Source organism: Eucalyptus grandis, chromosome 4 (genome assembly GCF_016545825.1).
Source record: "Eucalyptus grandis isolate ANBG69807.140 chromosome 4, ASM1654582v1, whole genome shotgun sequence".
In the NCBI taxonomy this organism is placed as follows: Eukaryota; Viridiplantae; Streptophyta; class Magnoliopsida; order Myrtales; family Myrtaceae; genus Eucalyptus; species Eucalyptus grandis.
Genome location: NC_052615.1, coordinates 13,028,711 through 13,050,242, shown reverse-complemented (window position 1 = coordinate 13,050,242; position 21,532 = coordinate 13,028,711). Strand labels below are relative to the sequence as shown.

The window sequence follows — 21,532 nt, the reverse complement described above, 5'->3', positions numbered from 1 at the left end:
TCCGGTAGTCCCTCTAGGGAAATTGTTTCCCTCTTCTTCTTTTTTTTCTTTTTTGTGTCGGAAGCCCATCTGTTTCTCCCAAGTTTTTTCGACTTTTTAAATCGAATTTTGGAGCCCTCCACCTTTCCTGTTAGCGTTTACCTCGGGTGTGAGCCAACCCCTCCAGTCTCCCCCTTCAGCATTACCCTCACCACTGAGGGCGGAGGTTACGTGGCTGTGACAAACCTGGGTTCATATCGAGGTTCGAATCGAGCGCAAGCTTGGATCTCGGGCTCGGTAACGCTGTGCTTGAGTACTGGATCTCGAATCTGGAGTAGGCTTGAACTCATATATGAGATCTGAGGCTCAAGCACATAGGCTAAGCTCGGGTCCAGCGACAAAATGGACAAGTAGTGGCCATGCGAGTGGAAACCAGCGGCAAAGGAGTCAGCCGAGATTAGAGGGGTTGGTGATGAAAATCTATGGCGAGCGGTGGTGGAAAGCGGATGTCACAACTGTCGCCAAGGGCGGAAGCAACGATGACCAGCTGAGGTGTAGTGGTCCTCGTACCATTGCAAGTGGTGCATCCGGGGTTCATGATCTCGTTTCTTCTCATGTGCTCAAGTCCACAATTTTTAGTTTTCACAATCAAAAGTGATATCTTTCTCACACACAATATAATTCAGACAACCTTACTAAGTCACTAAAATGATATCTTTCTCACACACAAAATAATTCAGCCAACCTAACTAAGTCGCTAAAATGAAATTAGACAAGCATCACATTTAATGGAATCCACTTGAGAGTTATATCCAACTCACTATTTTCAATGGTTCAGATTTAATTTAATGTATATATCATACCCACTACAACTTAATCTCGATCAAATATGACCATAGACCAATTTTTTTGTAACACAGAATTAGGAGATGGACTTGCAACTCTTTCCACACGGACAACAATGAGATTGAAGCACGAAATACCATTGCTTTTTGAAGTGAATGAACAGTTTACACATCTTTCTAAGCTACTTGGGGCGGGGACTCTGCTCTTACACGCTTATTCATTATTGATACAAACCAAAGTAGCTTCAGGAGGGGGAACCTAAAAGATTGGTTCATGACTATGGTACATGAAGATTTGCCACTGCTATAACTAAGCGAAACATAACTTAAAACTAGATAACTTGTACATCTTCTCCCATCTATTCGCCGGACCATTATGGGAAGGCATTTGACACCCAACAAAGCTCTTCCTAGGAAAACGCTCGAGGCTGAATTGACCGGACAGGCTCTTGGTCACAGACACCCGTGGCTTCGGACCCAGTTGCTCCGGCAAAGGCATCGGGGACTTCAGTTTGGGGATTCGTGGCGGGACTACAAGGGCTTTCTGGATGTCGTGAAACATGTCCATGTCTGAGTCGTAGTGGTTGGAGGAGTTGAAGAACATGTGGAACACTTTCAAGCACCCGAGGTGGAGCCGCCTGCTCGGTTTAGGCAAGCTGCAGGGCTCCTCAAGGGCGTGTTGGAGGAAATCTTTCTTCAGTTGCTCTAGCAGATATTGCACGAAGTTGATGGAGTCCTCAATGCTAGCCTCGGGGTTTTCCTTTAGGTATAGCAGCACAAAGTTCAATTTCCCTTGCTTTTCTTATTTCTGTAATGTGAGAGAGAGACAAGCAAGAGGGGCTTGTGAGTGGACAATCGTTAAAACAGGGAGACGAAATAAGATGCAGTGTACATAGGTGCACAATAAGAACAACAATGAACAAGTACTACTTGGGGAGCAGCGGCCAATTATAGCCGCTTGGCCAGCGGCCAGGCTTAGCTCTATCATATTGAATAGTTCAAATAGCCTCAAGACGCATGCTATGCAACATTAAAAAATCTACCTGGTAGCTTCGGATGTCATTCAACAAGCGAGTGATGACCATGAGCAATTTGGTGATGGGCTGGTAGGGGCTAGAGCACAGCTGATGCAACGGGGTCGTGGGGCTTGCAAGACATGAAGAGGGAAGGACTAAGATGTGTGCTGCGATAGATGTCATGCCCATATCGAGGTACTCTTGCATAGAAGGCGCACCTCCGCTTCGGCTCCATTTTGCTTCCATGAGCCATGAATGAAATGTCTCACCCCACTTTCAAATCAAACACACTGTTTTAGCCCATTTAAAAGAAACATATTGCTTGATGTAGAAAGTCAAAGAAAGAGAAGTATAACATGGGAACGTGAGACGTACTATATCTTGGAGGTTTTTCTTGATGTCCTTCCCTGATTGTTTGAGCATTTCACTCTGAAGTCGGTGACGAGATCAACGAGGGCTTTGAATATGGTCTTGGCATGCCCACTTAGGCCTTCACCATCCCACCTGGTATAATGTTCATCACCCACAAAAAGAGACGATCCTGAGGGTAACAAAGGGGCTGTTTGTTTATTTTTGTTTTTATTCCCGGAACACAAATTTTTGTTCTTTTTTTTTTTTTTGTTAAGACAAATTTTTGTTCTTTCGTTCTAGGGAACCAAAAAAGAACAGAAACGCGTTTGTTTACACTTTTGTTCCCGGGAACAAAAAATCTATTTTTCTTGTTCTTGGGAACACTTTTTGAAGAAACAAAATAACAAAAACACAAAACTTGTTTTTTTTTCTCCTTTTTCTTCTTCTTTTTTCTTTGGCTGGTGGCCATGGCCGGTGATCGGCTGTCGAGGGCTGGCGACCTCGCTGGAGCGTCGCAAGCCCCCGGCGAGGCCGAGCTTGCCCAGACACTAGCGAGGCTTGGCCTCGCTTGGCCACCTCAAGGACGGCGTCGCATGGTGGTGGCTCGGCGAGGCCGAGCCTCACACAACCCAGGCGAGGCCGAGCCTCACGCAGCCTCCCCAGCCGGCGCGAGGCCAGGCCTGGCCCTGGCTCGCCGAAGGCCAACCTGGCCCTGGCAAGGCTTGGCCTCACCGGATCTAGGCTAGGCCGAGCCTCGCCGGTGGCTTGGCGAGACTTGCCGAGGCCAGGCTAGCCTTCAGCGAGCTTGCTAGATGTCGCCCAGCCGGTCGCCGGTGACGGTGGTGGCCAGCGACAGGCCAAAGAGAAAAAGAAAAAAAGAAAAAAAATTTAAAAAATTAAAAAATTAAAAGAAATAAAAAGTTATACAAGTTTACTAAACGTGTTTCTGTTCTTTTTCTATTCCAAGAACATAAATTTTGTGCAGTTACCAAACGCGTTCTTTTATTCAAAAATTGTTCCTTGGAACAGAAATAATTTTTTCAATTTCTGTTATTTCTATTTCCTAGAATAATTTTTGAACAAAAATGTTACTAAACACAACCTAATTGAATGGACCATGATGCTGTGGGAGATGAGTATAGAAACCCACGAACAATACATACACTAATTTTGTATCTAGACACAATAGCTCCGGTCCTATGGTTTAGTGAATGTACCTCTTGATATAAATTGTAGATATAGTAAGTTAGAGTTAGAAAAATACTAAGCCTTTGGTATAGGTTCAAATCGCATAAGACGCAATTTTTTTTTTCCATCTTTTTGTTATCTCAAGAAGGATATTAATATTTTGAATGATTTTAAGGTAAAAATGCCAATAATACATCGTTTAGTTGATAAGCATACCTTTGAACCGCATTGGTAAGCTTTTCTAGATCCTCTAGTGAACCTTCCATGTCGAAAAAGTCGTCGGCAACGGTTATTATGATGGCGCTCTTGGCAACCACTTCTCGTATGTCAGAGTTGCAAGGTAGAGAAACGGAAGTGGCGACAGCAAAATAAGAGTATGTTGTCTTCTCTCGACCGAACCCCATCTTGCTAAGTCCGGTTGTTTCAGACCACCTGGACTCATTTATTAATGAAGAGTCGTTGGAAATAATTCTTTGCTAATTAACAATTATTACTAAACCATATGCATAGATACCCTTTTACTACATCAAGCTCCATTCTGTAAATAGATTGTCTCAGTACGAAGTTGTGCAGAGCAAGTTGCAGAATATCTTGATTATGAACCAATGATGACCTAATGAAATCAAAGAAAAGCAAAAAGTTAATTGCATGTTATAGCAAGTGATAAAGCAAAATTATAATTCTACTTTAAGATATTAATACCTATGGCAAGATAATTTTCCCATCCATAGTACGCAAGCATCTTTTTCCTCCAACCACTTCCTGTGTTCCAGGTGGTCCAGGCGAGCCATCCATGGAAGACTCAGTTTGTGCTCAATCTACACGGACATTTCAAGCGTTAACCAATGCCATAACTTATTATACGGAAAGAAAAGAAGCACCGAATATTTACACTAACCATTCTGCGATGACTCGAAGAGATGATGCTTTCACCTCTTGTTCCTCCAGATGTGATTTTCTCGAGAAATTTTTTCGAGAAAGTTCTCGCTTTCTCGAGTTCATGCTCATCCGGAAGCATAAGATTGCTAGCTCTATAAACGTTAAGGAGCACATTGGAGAAGTATTCATAATGTTTTTTGATGTGATCTCGAACTTCTTCATGATCTAAAAACCAACAAAAACTTGCTGCAAAATGCAGAATATAATTAAAATTAATGGAACCACTTCAAGATATCATCCATGAAAGACCCCAAGGAAAAGGAACTGATGGAGGACCTAAGGGGAAAGCATCATAAAAGTTTAACACCTATGCATTTGTGCCAATTTAATCCTAAAACTTTTGACCCATAGCCTATTTAGTCCTTTCGGCTAATTTTGACTAAATATTATTGATTTAGATGCTGGTTGTGTTGTGTTAATTGGCCAATGCTGACATGGACACTTTTTAATAATATTTTAATATTTTTTTGAATTCTTTTTTTTTTTTAATTTCTCCTTCTTCTTCCTTTTTTTGTTTTGTTTTCTTTCTCTTTCTTTCTTCCTTTTTTCTTCTTCCTCCAGTCAGTTGCTAGGGTGAGGGACCTCATCGGCCATGGGCGAGGCACCAAAACCGGCTAGGGCAAGCCTTAGCTAGCCATGACAAGGCTTGCCCTTGTTGTCACTAGCAAGGGCAAGCCTTGCTAGTTGCTAGTGAGGCGAGCCAAAGGCTAGCGAGGTCCCTCGGCTCTGGCCAATTACCAGGGTTCAACAACTAGCTAGAGGAAGGGGAAAGGGAAAAAAGAAGAAGAAGAGAGAAATAAAAGAAAATATAAATTAAATTTTATTAAAAATTGTTTATATTAGCGTCGGTTGTGCAACATAGGCTGGCTGGCATCCACATTAATAAAATCTGGCTAAAATTAGTCATAATGACTAAGTTGGCATCATTGTAATAGGTTTAATACTTTTCCGACACTTTTCCCAAGGAATTTATATAGTTTGCAACTCGTACATGGTGATACACTATAACCATGCATGCGCAAAAGCCAGAACTCCAAGCAATCTTTGTATAGCTCAGCAGCGATCCAATGAATTGATTTTGTGATTGGCTTTTCATGCTTGTAGTTCCTGAAAAAAAAAAAAAAGAACAGCCAATATGCTTCAATTAGTTAGAGATGTCATATGGAAAATTTTGGTGACCTTATAAGCAGTCGCTACGCGGTAGCTTTGTAGGGACGGGCTTTGGGCTTTTAAGGACTGCATTCCCGTCCCCTATGCTCTCTGTTTTTTTTTTTCAGTAGTGGATTTTCTAGGTAAAGAAAAGAAAAAAGATCATAGGATAAGGAAACTTTTACTAACCTATAGATCCGTGCCAAAATTTCATCCTTCTCCCGATCAAAGTACTCGGTCAACCCTAATCTCACTAGTTGATAAACCATGGAAAGTTTTGAAAGCTCTTCCTCAGTGAGATATAGAGATGGAACTGTTTTAATCATCAAGAAAAGCCAAAAAATTTCAAGGGTTATGAACGTTATAAATGGAAAACTATATAAATTTAATAAATAAATTTTTAAACTCAACATTGTTTGTATAAGCTATAATTACTCTACTCATATTCATTTAGCTTTCATTAATTTAGCTTTTAGTGATCTAGCATTTGAAGTCGTGTCTCACACCAAACATAGCCTAGTTAATCTAAAAGCAAGATTTTAGTTTCAAGTCCCTAAACAAGGATCGGAAGGATTTTGCCCATTGAAATATCAAAATCTTTGGTTTTGCATTTACAGTCCAAATTTGCTGAAAAATTTCAAAGTCTCTGTTCCTATTGTGGGCAGATGGGTCCCAGTTTGAGGCCATCTAATTGGTCAAATAAGTCATGTTAAAAGAAACCAAATATATATATAGAACGAGAGAATTTAAATGCTCTCGATATACACGACATTTCCTTCAACTCATATCAATCACAATCTATCAATTACTACGTAATACTATGCTCTTTTTTTGAAAGTGGCACTATATAATTTTCGTGAAATGAAATTAGTCAGGAAACAAGAAGGATGTATTATGAAAGTATCTAAAAATCTCTAGAACCTAGTTTTCACCTACCGCCGTTAGAAGTACAATTCGAAACAAGAGATTGAAGACAAGCCAAGAATGCTTCGTTCCCGGTGGATAGGTATGCACTTGCTGTTGCAGAGGGCGATTGAAACAAAGAGCCGTCGCTGTCCTGATGCTTCAATATGGTTTCATGACTGATTTTGTATGTTGGAGGCAATGCCTCAAGATATGACAACAATGGGTAATATTGGTTCCTGTCCACGAGTTTCTCCCTGCAAAAGGTCAAAATGCTAATCGGTATGACCGTGTCTTTTGGGTGGCTTTAAATGCGTGCGTCTTGTGTAGCCAATGCAATAAAAAAGAAAGCCTTTGAGAGCACGACACGTGTTACTTGCGAGGTCCAAATATCAGATCATATTTTGAACTGAGCCAACGGGCCATCTTCTTGAGAGAATGCTCTCTCTCTCTCCTCTGCATGCGACCTCATTTCATGTCTCTCTCTGCGCCCCTCTCTATGACCGATGAGCCGACGCGCTGCCCCTCCGTCTCCGGCTTCGACTCGTCTTGCACGCTCTCTCTCTTTGCTCGACTCTGCCCCCTTCTCTCTCCCTTCGACAAACCACGAAGCCCTTGTCCGACCAATGAGCCACCTGTTGGCCCCTCCCAACTGTGCCCTCTCTCTCTCTCTCTCTCTCTGAGTCATGACCAAGCCCTCGTTTGATAAACTAACACTTTGCCTCGACAAGTTGCCTCCGCCATCGCCGAATTGCGACGCAAAGAGAAGCCGCATGCAGAGCATTCTCTCAAGAAAAAGGCCTGCTCGCTCAGTTTAAAATTTGGTTTAACATTTGGATCCCATACAAGACATGTGTCGTGCTCTCAAGAGTCTTATTTTTTGTTATGTTGGCTACACAAGATGCACGCGATATTTTCTTGGCCGGAGAACTAGGCCCCAAATACCTTTTGGCGCTTTCCCCATGCATTTCGTATTGTCCAGAGCTTTTTCCACATGCGCATTGTATTGTCCGGAAATTATGAAAAGAGAAACGACCAGTGAGTTAAAATGTTGACATTTCTTATATTTCTCTTTTAGATATGAGGGCCTGAAAGCCCTTTTGTCTACTCTTGAAGACTTACTATCATTGAGCCAAAATTGTGGTAGGTCTTATTTTTTGACAAATAATCGTTAAGTTGGTCGACTGATAAAGAGATCTTCCTTATATAGTAAGTTCCTTCAACAAAATAAGAAAAGAAACCTAAAGGGTAATTGACAAGTCAAAAGCAAAAAGTCGAAAGTCAAAACTAGCACAAACACACCGATCGGAGCAGTTGGGTCACACTTCCTCCACGCGACTCAGCTTTCCAGTGAAAAAGGTGAGACAAACGCAATCGCATGCCGATTTGGTCGAGGGATTGAAATTGACCCGGATTGAAATGGTTGAGAGGCTATACGAGTACTAATTTTTCAAAGTATCGTGCCCGAAATGCAAAAAGTAAGCTTGATAGAAAAACATACGGTAATATTGGACCAGTGAAGAAGGGAAGTATTAGAATTACCTTTCAAGAATTCGTTGCCGATTGCTGAATAAATTTGCAATGGCACTTTTGGTGCTTTCGGGGAATATGATCTCCAAACCAACAGCACACGCCAAATCAACCATTCCAGGCAAGATGATAGCTATCCAACGAGAAAACTTTCCATGCCCGTTTCTCAAAAGAAGCAATTCCGCATTCTCATGAATGAACTTTAATCCTGAAAGGTGAAATTTTCAGAAAAAAATGGAGAAGTATTAGAGAAGAGTTTGTGAAGAAATATATGACTGTTGCATTTCGATAAGGAAGCTAATGCAATAGCTACTTGCATCATCTATTATACGCTTTCATAATATTAGAGATCTCATGTCCATGTTGACTTAAGTTTGACTATAATTGATGATCGATAGACTTATTTTAACTAGAAACCACATTAGATTTGGTGGGTTAGACCATGAGTTGAAAGGATAACAAAGTTACCTGATCAATCAAGTACAAAGTCTTTCATAATCACAAAATTAATCTACTCACCAAAGTAACTTTTATCCTCGAAGGAAGAACTATGTTTAGGATGGCCATATCCTGATGTAAATAAAGAAAAATTATGCTTTCCATGGCTATATTTTAGCACTTATTTGAAAGTTAAGTGAATGGTACCTTTCTCTATCAAAGGTGAACCAACATGCCACTTTTTGAGCACGATCATGCAAATGAGGGTTGAAGCAAGACACTCCCCTCCATCGAACATTTCTTGTTCTTCATAATCATAATCTCCCCAAAACCCTTCTTCATTCTAATTATGAAGCACCCAATTTAGACACCCTTTAAACATGGGACAATCATATCGGCGAGGATCGGGAATCATCGCCAACCATGTAGTGTCATATGGTGAAGGGCAGAGGAATGAGCTCATGCCTATGTCGGGAAGGAGTATTTCTGTTTTGATGGTATTGACAAGAGATTGAATCAAGGATATATGGGCCTCCATGAAGAATTGGGGGAGAAGAATTTGGCTTGCTTATCTGAATGGGAGATTGCATGACCCAATTAGGTCTATTTATACATGAATTTGAGCTGGCTCCTTTTAGGAGCTGTCCTGTCAAAACGTGAATCCTGAGCGTAGCACTGAGTTTTGTTGGATGCCATCTTCGACGAAGGTCTGATTAGCATGTGAGGCACGAAACAGAAAGGGACTTCTGCTGCTCTGAGGTGGAAAATAAATTATTGTACTTTTGAGGATGTGAGGCACGAAACAAAAAGGGACTTCTCTTGCTCTGAGGTGGAAAATAAATTATTGTAGTTTTCAGGAGAGACACTTGAAAAACACGTCAACAAGGAATAAATTAGATGAAATTGGAAATAATGTGCGATCTAGGAAAAAATGAGATGGAATTTAGATGACACAATTTGTTTGGGAAGTAGCTCAACAGAAATGTAAGGGCAGAATTGTAATGGTTACATCATATTGATGATATCAACAGAGAATCCAATTTGAACCAATTGATATCGATCTACTTTAGTATAAAAGAAAAATATATATCCACTTTCACTCAAAAACTTAAATAATTAAAGTATGAGCTTACTAAATATATTAACCACACCATAAATATCAATTCTTCATATAGCACTTCTTTTATTAACATGTTCATGCGTGCACTTTGACAAATCCTATGCTCGTTTTTGAATCTTTAATGATTTGGCACTCTTTCTCTTTTTTTTTTTTTGTCTTTTTCCTTCCTTTTGTTGGTGGCTGACTACCATCCACAAGCAATGGCCAGATGGGCTGGCATCCCTTGGGCGCTCGGCAAGGGTTGGCCACCAACCACTCTCAATCACAACCTCCACCGCATGACATTGCCTAGCTACCGCGGTTGAACTCCCTCTCGGCTAGCTCAATTCTCCTCCTCCATGCTCATCAAGCTTATGGTCGTCGAGATCTCAGCGAGCTTGGTGGCCATTGCCAAACAAATGTGCTGTCAGGTGATTGAGCAAAGCACGCACAGACAAAGATGGAAAGAGTTAGGGGCAGAGTCAGAGGGGCAAACAACAGCTTTAACAATTGGAGGAGGGGCAATGCACGATCCCGATCTGGATGGCTAGGGTGGGTAGGTTTTGAGCTCGGCATTGTCATAGAATCGGGGCCTTAAGGCTACTAAAGACAGACAAACCAAAATCGGTTCGAAACTCGTGGCGACCATGGCCGAGCCTCCAAATCTCGATGAGCTCAACAACTCATTCTCCAAGCCTTGTACAAGCAATTGTCGAGCCTTCAAAAAAGCTTAGCTGCACCAAGCCAAAGTTTGTGAAGCAGACCCTCGCTAGGCCTTGCCCTCGCCCAAGCGACGCTTCACAAGGCCGCCTTGGGCTAGGCAAATCTTGCAAGGAGAGCCCTCATTGACGCTTATTCTTGCCCAAGTGAGGGTAAACCTTGCCCATTCGAGGCCAGCTTATTCGGCCACCCACAAAAGGAAGACGGGAGGAAAATAAATAAATAAAATCGAATAATTATTAAAATATTATAAAAAATTGTCTACATTAGTATCGTTGTGCCATGTAGAAGGATTGGTGTCTACATTAATAATTTCTTATCAAAATTAGCTGGATGGATTCAATTGACAAAATGTGAGTAAGTTTATGATTCAATTGATAAAATTAAAATATTTAGGATGAAATTGAAAAAAAAAAAAAGCATATTATGATTAAGACATTTTGGACAAATTTCCCTCAAAATGCTACCAATTAATTTGTCAATTCAAACTGGGTCATAATGGGTATTAAGACCCCATCTATTTTTCTTTTCTTTTCTTTTTGTGACGCCCTTGCTTATAGCCCATAAGGGCATTATGGCCCTTGCCAAGATCTGGGCGAGGGCCTAACACCCTTTCTTGGATCTTGGCAAGGATGCATAGCTTATTGCATAGCTAAGATCAATGGCGAAGTCAAGTATGAACTCTTTGCTTCCTCGAGCATTTGTGTCATCCGTCCAATGCTATACTATCTTTGTTTATGTTAAACTTAGGAAGCACCGATATTTTTTTAAGAGCTTTTATATCGTGTTGAAGTGTTCACATTCTTCGATGCTCTTCGGCATTCTCTGGCACTCGGTCAACTGTCCCAACACGCAAGTTAGGAATTCCGACAATTCTAGCACATGATCGTGACACACATGAGGTCAATTTTAAAAATTTTCAATAAATGCGGGGTTGAAATATAAATATGTAAGAAAATAAAAAATAATAAAAATAATAAATGGGGAAACAAGAAAAATCCAATCTTCTTTTTTCTGCCAATTCTCACTTTCCATGACATACAATTCACACCATAAGTTTGTTTTTTCTCTTCTCTTCCAACATGCTTTGACACACAAGTCTAGAATACAAATTGCCTTTTTCTTTTCCCTCCAAGTTTTATGGATTATGTGAGTGGAGTTGAATTTGTCAAATTGAAACAATGAATGATATTAACGAATGGTAGATTGATGTTTTTAATGGAAATTTATTATAGGCTTTTTATTATTTATTTATCTGTGAATTTGAAGCAAATTAATTTGATTGAATAATCACATAAAAATATATATTAATAAACAATGTGCCTAGACATGTTGGAATTTTCTATTTTTTTTTTTTTGAAATGACATGTCAGCATGTTATGTCGTATCGTGTCGTTTTTCGTGTGTCAGTGTTAGTGTTATTTAGTGCTCAAATCGTCTCGTTGATCCTTGGCATATCAATTCCAAATGAGTTGGCTTCCTCCAGGAAATTGTACTCTCAAAACCTATCAAAATCAAGAATTGGCCGTTAAGGAATCCAAGTGCTACACAAACAAGTGCTAAAATTGTACTCTCAAAACCTATCAGAATCAAGAATTGGTGGTTGAGGAATCCAAGTGCTACACAAACAAGTGCTAATCGATCATTTCAACCATTGTTTTCAGTTCTATCTTCGACGCTAAGTGATAGTTGCACATTATATCCGTTAGTGTGATTTTCTAGGTAAAGTCCATTGCGCTGACTAAGTTGCTATAGTATAAATTGTGAATGCAAAGTATGATGATTATATTTAACTAGTATTGTGACGGATGTACAACATTAATTCAATCCTTTTTTTTTTCATTGCATTCAAGTAATATTACATTTCATTACCATTTTCATTAGTGTAGGATTTACTAATCAAACTTTATTTACATTACTAAGGTGTGTATAGAATGACACATATGAGTTCATGATAAATAAATTTCCTTAAACTATCAAATTTTAACTTCCTCTTTTGTTAAAACTTCCTAAGTTACTCGTTTCCCCCTAAAAGTAGGGCTAGATCGGCCGGTTCTAGGCAGTTCCTGGAGAGGGCGGTCCAATTCTCAGTTCCCATTCTTGAAACCGGTGGCCGGTCAATTTACTTTTCAATTCCAAGATGGGAATCAGACCGATTGGACCAATAGACTGGACTGATTGATATATATATAACTGAGAAAAACCCTCTGCCCTTTTTAGGTTTTGCTTTCACCTCTCCCTTTTTGCTTTCTGCTTTACCTTCCCTTAGAACTGTTATGGATTCATCTTATCGATCAGTCCATGATGAGATTTGTGTGACAGAGTTATATTAAAATCCATTTTTGCAGGTAACTTGCTTGGCATTGCAGGGAAGAGGACGAGTGATGGGCTCTTCACCTTGGGAATCAAGTCTCTCCATTTCTTCATGTCACCTCTGCAACAAGAAACCTCGACGATGCCACTCATGTTCTGAGCCGCGCTTAGCAGATCACTTGGACTAATGAAGAGATCAGAACTTCCAAAACATTCCCAAGGCCCTCGAAGCAGTCAATACGAAACAGAGCATGGTTGGGAACAAGAAAATATGAATCGTACTAAAAAGGAAAGAAGAAAAGAGTAACATTTCTGCTCATGTATTATACGGTCCATGTACGATGATGTATTATTTTTGAAGAGCTTCTTTTTCGCAATTTATTTTTTCCCTCAAACAACAAATTACCGGTTCCATGGATTGGACCGGTCGGTCGGTTGAATTCTCGGTTCTAGAACCAGTCATTCCAATTCCCAGTCTTAGAATTTGAAAATCAATCATTTCGATTCAGTTCTCAATTCCACCTCATAATCGGATTGGATTGAGAACTGCTAAGTCCTACCTAAAATTGAAAATCTTTAGAGTTCAGATATATGCGAGCCTCCTTGCCCTTCATTGCGATTGGCTTCAAAGGATTTCCGATGGCCCACCAGACATGAAGCGACCTTCATTTATCATCAACTGGAACGCCTCGTTCGTTGTCCAATCGTTGGAACTGGACGCTGTCTATCTTTAGCAAATATGTCCAGGGAATTCATTTCCTGTCCACATACAGCGTGTCAGGGAATTCATTCCCTGTCCACATACAGCACGTCCGGAAATGTGTCCGGAAATAATTGGTACTGAAAGAGGAAATGACGACGAAATTGCTGAGACATGTTGAAATAATTGCGACGATCGGGTAACCCTCTTGCGATACCGTGGGCCGTCTGGATTTTCTTCTTGTGTCGATTATCAATGTAATGGAACCAATGACCTCGATAGATGTGAACTCACAGGCCATTGATTTTTATGGTGCTGACATGGGAAGTTTCTTGCCACTGAAAAAAAAGGACTTGACTGGAAGCGTTGCCTGAAAACAAAGTTTTGTCATTTCTCCTCTTTTCCTCTCTTTTTCCCATCTATCTTCAAAGGCCAGAATTTGGTGATGAAGGCTTTTTCTATTTGTGCACTTTGAGACAACCGAATACCATTTTAGGATTTCTTTAACCACGAAAAAAAAATCGATTCTAGGTAGATGAGTATCTTACTGATGAAAATAATCCACTGACTATCTTACTGGTGAAAACAATCCACTGACCTGGCGATGCAAGTGACACGAGTCAAAGCTAGAGCAGATGGTCCGAAGATGGTATTATTTATGCCTGAAAGTGCAGAGCATCGAGGATATGACGTTCGGCCATTGCATGAATGTGATGGAACCAACGATGTCAATAGGTCTGAACTCACAAGCTTTCATGGTGCTTACATGGGAAGTTTCTTGCCACCGAAAAAGAGGACTTGACTGGAAACTTTGCATGAAAGCAAAGTTAGTTTTGTCATTTCTTCTCTTTTCCTCCTTTTTCCTATCTATCTTCAAAGGCCAGAATTTAATGCTGAAGGATTTTTCTATTTGTGCGCTTTTAGACAACCGAAAACCATTTTAGGATTTCTTTAACCACGAAAAAAAATCTATTTAAGGTAGATGAATATCTTACTGAAGAAAATAATCCGCTAACCTGGCAATGCAAGTGGAATGAGTCGAAGTTAGAGCAGATGGTCTGAAGATGGTATTATTTATGCTTGGTAGAACATCGAAGATATGACGTTCGGCTGTTGCATATCTTAACAAAATTCACACGTAAAAAATTCTAATTCCCAGTCATAAATCATGATATAAAAAATGCGGCCATAAGTTTGGGTAAAGATGACCAAAAAAATTCTACTCTTCATCATATGGGTTAAAGATAATTAGGATACTACACTAATTCTCTATATTTCGGGAATGTGCTTATATATCCTTTAATCATGCATATCCCCGATTGATTATAATTGATGTCATAATTTTGTTACATTATATAGTAATCTAATATAACCTATAGGTTCATGTACTCTTCATTTTAGATACACCAAAATATATAAACTAAAATATGCATAAATTACACAATTCTTTTTCCCCATTATTCTTATCTTAGTATTATAACTAAGCAATCTTGGTGCACGAGGTGCACATCGCACCCGGAGTGCACCTTGCATCTCATTTTTTTTTTTTTTTAAATTACTATTAAGGGTGCACATTCAGAGCGCACTTCGCATCTCGTGTCATTCTCTTTACAATTATTATTGGTATCTCTCTTTCGAGGTCGAGCTTCAACATTATTCATCTCTTCTAGTGATGCCATCAATAGCCTATTACGAAGCCATGTCAACTTGTTGCATAGCCTGTCACGCAACCACGTTAGCATGTTTTGCTATCGCGTGGCTTGCCACACAATTACGTAAGCTTCTTCTGCTATCCCTGCACTGCAGTCACTGTCCCTTTTGCTTCCCTACACCATAGCCAAGTCACCCTCTTCTGTTGTCTCACACATTGCGGTCACGTTGGCCTTGTGATATTCGGAAATTCTTTCGTCAATTAATAATATATAAGAATTTGAAGGCCATAAATGTCACAAGTGGAAATTTTGGTTGGATTATTAATAGTGTAGTAGAGGGAGGTCCGAATTATATTTCCAGTGCCCGCAGTTTTTGGAAAGCGATACCATTAGGGTTAAATTGATGAATATTTGTTCTTGGTTCGATTAATTTATTAGTTGTGATTCTCCTAGTATTTAGTAATTTTCATGGAACGTTTTTGTGAGTTCAAACTATTTTTCTGATTTATCAATGCTTGGAATGAACATTGATTTCCTTGTTTACGTACTGATTTACTAGATATTTTGATAACGAAATATCTACTTTGGAAATCACATAGTTGAGTGTACCACCTCTCTTTATTTTCCTCCAAGTATTGTGATATATATGGGAATTTTTATATAATAATAATGTGTATGTCACCACCGACCGCGGTGGCTCCATTGGATAAGGCCCTGCTGATCTTCAGCCCAGAGGTAAAGGGTTCAAAACCCAGGGGAGACACTAGGTATATTAAGTGTGACTCAAGGGTGGTGGGTCCTCCTGCTTAAGTGTCACTTGGGGGTTTACGGCGCGACTGTCGGTTGCAAGTCGGTTCCTCCAGCACCAATAATAATAATAATAATAATAATGTGTATGTCCTTAATGCCACGTAATTAAGACCTTTGCCACAACATATTTTCCACTGAGCAAATTTCCTTATATAAGTATATCAATGAGACTTTGGAGCTAGGTACATGTTTTACCGTAGAAAACAATTCTCTATAAGGTCGAGATGATACAAAATCCTATAATGGCGTGACTTGTGCAATCGGAGTATGATATGGCTTGTATAGCCATGGTATGATGTTAATAAATAACCATCATCATGTGGATGAACAATGATGTATTTGTCCTTGCTAATGTAGAGGACACCCGTGATGAATAGGGTAAGAGGTGTGGCAAAAGGTATAAATGATTCCATCCCCAATGAGTTGGTGGTCATGATGCCTTGTTAGTCAAGATGTCTCGTGAAATGAGATAGTCCTAACCAATGACAAGTAGGAACTCACCTATCGTATATGGTATCTACGCATCATGAAATAGTATGCCACCTGCTTGCATTTTACTGAATAATCTTGTGTAGTGTTGTTAATACTTTCCATGGTATATCATTACAGGAAAAATAGTGCATTTCCTTTTGCATTAGTCAAATATAATTATTTTGCACTCACATTATTTGTTGGTAAAATGTTAAGTGGTAAGAGGATTTTCTTATTTAGACTTAGAAATTTCATTTATTGGTTTCGACACACTCCTTTTATTTTTTAGATGTGTGGGATAAATCCCCCGTCATTACTTTTCGAAGCTCTCATGTGTTGAATATCAAGATGTGTATGTACCAGAATCATCAATACTATATACTAAATGTAGTTCTATTGCATGAGTCGTCGTGGGGCTGCTTGAGTGAGTTCCCCATTGATTTGTCACTGTTACTAGAACATCAACGATGAGTTAGTTGGATTGCTGAGAAGCTTCGGTGGTTCCCCCGATTTCGGTGGCCATGGCATGTCGATGGGCAAGGATGTCCATCCGTAGTTCAAGAGCTTTTAGATTAACTCTTCCGAAAATCACTTGTAGGGATTGAACCAAAGTGTGCACCGACAGTAGAAACAGGTTTTTGTACATAAGACTTTGATGTATTTTAGTTAAGATTAAATTATTTGTACAATAGAAGATAAATTCATTATTTATGGGTGGATTTAAGTGCATTTAAATTATATGCGCATTCAAGGTTAACATTTTATAGAAATTCAGGTCGTGACAGGCCTCTTCTTTTGTCCCTATACCGCAGTATCGCAGCCACGTTAGCCTCTTTTGTTGTTGCGTAGCCTGGAAGCAGCCATGTCAGCGTGTTGTTGCATAACTTGCTGGACCGATCTTACTACCATGAGTTGATCATATTGCCAATTTATTCAAAACACCACTTTGAGTTTGAGAGAACATTAGGAAAAATCAGAATATTTCTATTGATCTTTTATATATATATATATATTGATTGTGCATATGCTCAATTGGTTTTAATTGATATCGAAATAATTTTGTTACCTTAGATTATCATCTAATAAAATCTAAAAATAGGTTCATATACTCTTTATTAAGAGATACATAGACATTTGCATAGATATATGCAAAAGGTACACAATTTTTATTCGATATTATACTTAACTATAAGTTTGTGAATAAAAGATAGATTTTGGGCAATTGATATGTCTCATTAATCTTTCATCCGCGGCTACATGCGAAAGAAATCCCCATCCTGGATGGACCACAAAACGTGTATCTTGAGGCCGTGTGAAGTGACGAGGTGGCGGCAAAATGATCAATTGTAACGAGAACCATCAACATCCGCCACGTGAATCTTGAAACATAAGGTATTGCTTGGTAACCATTCAAACAGTGCCTAATTCTAATTTTTTGTTCTCGGGATCAGTTTAGGAACAGAATTGCGTTTGGTAAAATTTTTGTTCCCGGGAACAGATTTGAAGTAGAATCAAGAATTTTTTTTTAAAAAAATTGATTCTTATTCCAAGAAGAAAAAAATAATAAAAAAAGTGGAACCCTTCTCTCCCCTCCTCTATTGTTGTTTGCCACTATCCACCACTACCCGTCGTCAGCAACCAGTTTGGTGAGCTCGCCAGGCCAGGGCGAGGTCCGGTGAGCTCACCAGAGACAAGCCCAGCCACTAGTGAGGCTCGCCCAGCCCCGGTGAGGCTCGCCCAGCCCCGACGAGGCCGGCTTGGCCACCGGTGAGGCTTGGCCTCGCCAAATTTGGTGAGGCCGAGCCTTGGCGGGACTGGGCGAGGGTTGGGCGAGCCTCTCCCAGCTGTCGGTGAGGCTCATTCAACAAAGGCTGGCCTCGCCGAGGGCTGGTGACACTCCGGTGAGATTGTTGGCCTTCGTCTAGCGACCGGCCTGAAGAAGAAGAAGAATAGGAGAAAAAAAAAAAAAAAGTAAAAAAGGAAAAAAAAAAAAAGGAAAAAGTATAAAAAATATTTAAAAATTAAAAGAAATTGATTTGGAACAAAATCAATTAGCACAGTACCAAACGCAATTTTATTCTATAATCATAAATTTTGAACAGTTACCAAACCGCTTAAAATGCTTAGAATCTGTTCTCAGGAACAGAATTAAAAATAATCATTTATGATTAGAATTTATTTCCTGAAACAGAATCGTTACCAAACGTGCCCTAAGTGTACTCTGGGGTGGCGCCGCAATAAGTCTACTATTTTAAAATTTTCCACCTAATATGAATTTTTCCCGGGAAAATTAAGTATGTTCTCATATATATTTTATCAGTGAGGTCACTCAACAAGTCATATAATGATGTTGACCCTCAGATTTCTCATAAATTATTAGAAATTAACGTAGATTGAGTCATGAAAAGATATTCCACGTGCAACAAAGGCAGGAAGAATAGTCAAAGTGTTATTTTACCAAGTGGAATTTGATTTACTGATTCTTTCAGGTAATTTTCATATACTTCTCTTTCAAAACAAAAATAAATGATTGGTGTTCAACTCATTTAACATAGATAAATTTATTAGGATATATAAGCAGTCGCCCAATCACTTCGTTATGGAGATTATGAATGGGCATTGATATGGAATTTAAATCATAATACAATTATTTAAAGTCATATGAACTTGTCAATACATTTAACAGGTGGTCGTTAAATTACTAGAGTGCAGGAGGAATGTGCAATGCACGCGTTCAATGTCGGATGGTTATATATACAAATGTAATAAAAGTCTTAAAATTTGTCATCAAAATGTAATTGAGTCCTAGAATTTTCAAAAAAATGCAATTAAGTCTTAAGATTTGTCATGAAAGTGCAATCGAGTCCTATAATTTTCGAAAAGTGCAATTAATTCTTAAAATTTATCATAAAAATGCAATTGAGTCCCAAATTTTTTAAGACTTGATTACAATTTTTTGAAAGTTTTAAAATTCAATTATACTTCTGGGACAAATTTAGAACTTTCAATATATTTATTCCATATATTTATGAAGAAAAGAAGTATTGTGGGAGGAATTAGATCATCACTTGTGGAGTAGATATGGAGAAAAGTTATAAGATGTGCGAATTAATAATAACTTGGAGTTGGTGTAGAGAATAGTTTCAATCTCAATATCGTTCTATGCAATGATGGTTTGAGAGGTCCAAATAACGAAATAATCATAACTTTTCCTAAAACAAGATTAAACTATTAAATAAAGTATAAGGTGTTGACACCTCAATTTTAATTAGGTTAATTTTATTAATCAAGTTTTTAATTTATTTTGTCTTTTCGGATAAGTAGATAACAAATAAATAGTAAAACCAAAAGAAAAACAAAAGCCAGCCCAACCCCCTCTTTTTCTTTCCACGTAGGCCAAGGCCCAACCATTTTCCCCAAAGCCCGGCCCCCTTCTTTCCTTCTTCTTCCTTCTTCCTTCTTTCCTCTTCTTCCCCTTACGCCTCTGCAACTCACGCGCACAGAAGACGACGACGCGCGCGAAGGACGGCCTACGGCCAAGGGGAGTAGGCCGACGTCGGCCGGAGAAGATAAGATCGTGAAGCGCCATCAATGCCAAGCATGCTTCGCTGGATGAGCTCGGATGGGACGCCGGTTCAGCCGAGGAGAACCGCCAGGCGCGCGAAGGGGACCGGCGGTCGAAGCTCCGTCGACCGGATTCCCTCGCCTATAAAAGGGCACCACCTTCGTCGATGAACGGTAGGAGCGAGCTCCGAGATCTTCCCACTGAGAGACTTCGGGGGAAGAATCGAAGAGCGAGCTTGAGAGAACTCGGGTTGCGAGCTCGGCTGACCTCCCACTAAGAGACTTCGGGGGAGGCCGCCGGCGAGCGAGTCCGAGAAGGTCAGATCCGGCCGGTGGAGGCTCGGATCTGGCCTGAGTGAGAGAGATCCGAGCGGGTGAAGGGGCTGAGCGAGAGAGGAATCGAGGGAGGGAAGGTCGGATTCGAGGAGAAAGGAGGTGCCGTCGACGTTGCCCGACGCCATCCCTGCGCCAAGCCGAAAGCTCCCGACCACCACGACGCCGTCACTGCACCGGATCGCCACTGCTTTCAACACCCCACCGTCGTTGCAGTCCTTCTTGACGCCGTCGACCGTCCACGCCGAAACTCCAGTCAGCCGCTGTGCCGTTGTCACCCTCCGACGCTGTGCGCCGCTGCCATCCCTTGCCCTCAGATCTGGAAAGCAGAAGACTAGATCTGCGGAGGATCCACGAGATCTGGCCACCGCGACACGCCGTCATCCACCGCCGTGCTGTGCCGACTGGAACCGAGAGGCAGACTTGCGCAACTCGTCGTGAACAGGTAACGACACTCGCCGACCGACGCTCGCCATCCGTCCCCGTCGCCTCGAGCCACCGCGGGATCCAGTCCTCGGTCGCACTCTGTTCGCCGTTCCCCTCTACATCTCCACCCATCATCGTCGCCGTGCCACGACACCACATCCTCCTACCACTGCTGTCCTCTGTATCGCCGCTCGTCGCCGCCGTCTTCGCCACCGTCTTCGCCGGACGACATAGGAATAGGGCAAAGCAAGCTGCGGCTGTAAACCGGGTCGAAGGCGGGTCAGTGACCGGGTAGGGTTTTGGCCGAAAGTGGGTCGGGCGTGGGTCTCGTTCGGGTAGGGTTCCAGCCAACCTGGGCCCTCGCGCTTGGGCCGGGTCCCTTTTGGAAAGTAGGGCTATTTAGGCCAGGCTTGTTTTTATTTATTTATTAAAAAAAAAAAAAAACAAAACAGAAAAATCCTGGGCCGGGCCCGCAACGCGGGCCCATCCAGGTCTCGCGGGTTGCGAACTGGGTCGGTCCCAACCCAGGAGTCCAACCCGGTTCGTTTTTATAATAATAAATATAATATTTTAATTAAAAAAATCAAAAATATTTCATATTTTCCAAAAAAAATGCCAAAAATCCAAAAAAGGCCAAAAATTCATGAAAAAGCCAAAAAAAAAAAATTCAGAAAAAGCCAAAAAGACTTGTATTTTTCCAAAAAAAAAATATCAAAAAATCCCTTTTATGTTCAATAAATGAGAAAAATACTCAAAAAAATGTTTTTCCTCCAAAAATGCATGGAAAATCTCTCAAAAATCCAAAAAGCCTTAGGGTTTAAACAATATTAGGTACCGAAAGGGCATTAGTGATTAACTAGTGTAATCAAGTCCCCGATCCTAATTTCTCTCAGTTGCGCAGAGCAAGTATTTCTCCCGATACTTCGCTTGGGTTTCTAATCGACCCACTCCAAATCAATTAGTGGCGATTCCGTTTAAAAATTAATTTACAGGTTAAAAATTTAGATTATTAAAGTCGTGAATTGGTGGACTTGGGAGAGTCCGGGCATAATTAAATTCAGCCGAGCCATTAGCCTCCTTTAGGCGCTCGTACCCGATCGCGAGCG

General features: G+C 40.4%; 1 pseudogene; it reads right to left on the bottom strand.

The window, feature by feature from the left end:
- Window positions 1-1,134: 1,134 nt before the first annotated feature.
- LOC108959194 lies at window positions 1,135-20,561 on the bottom strand (annotated as a pseudogene).
- Between the last annotated feature and the right edge of the window lie 971 nt (window positions 20,562-21,532).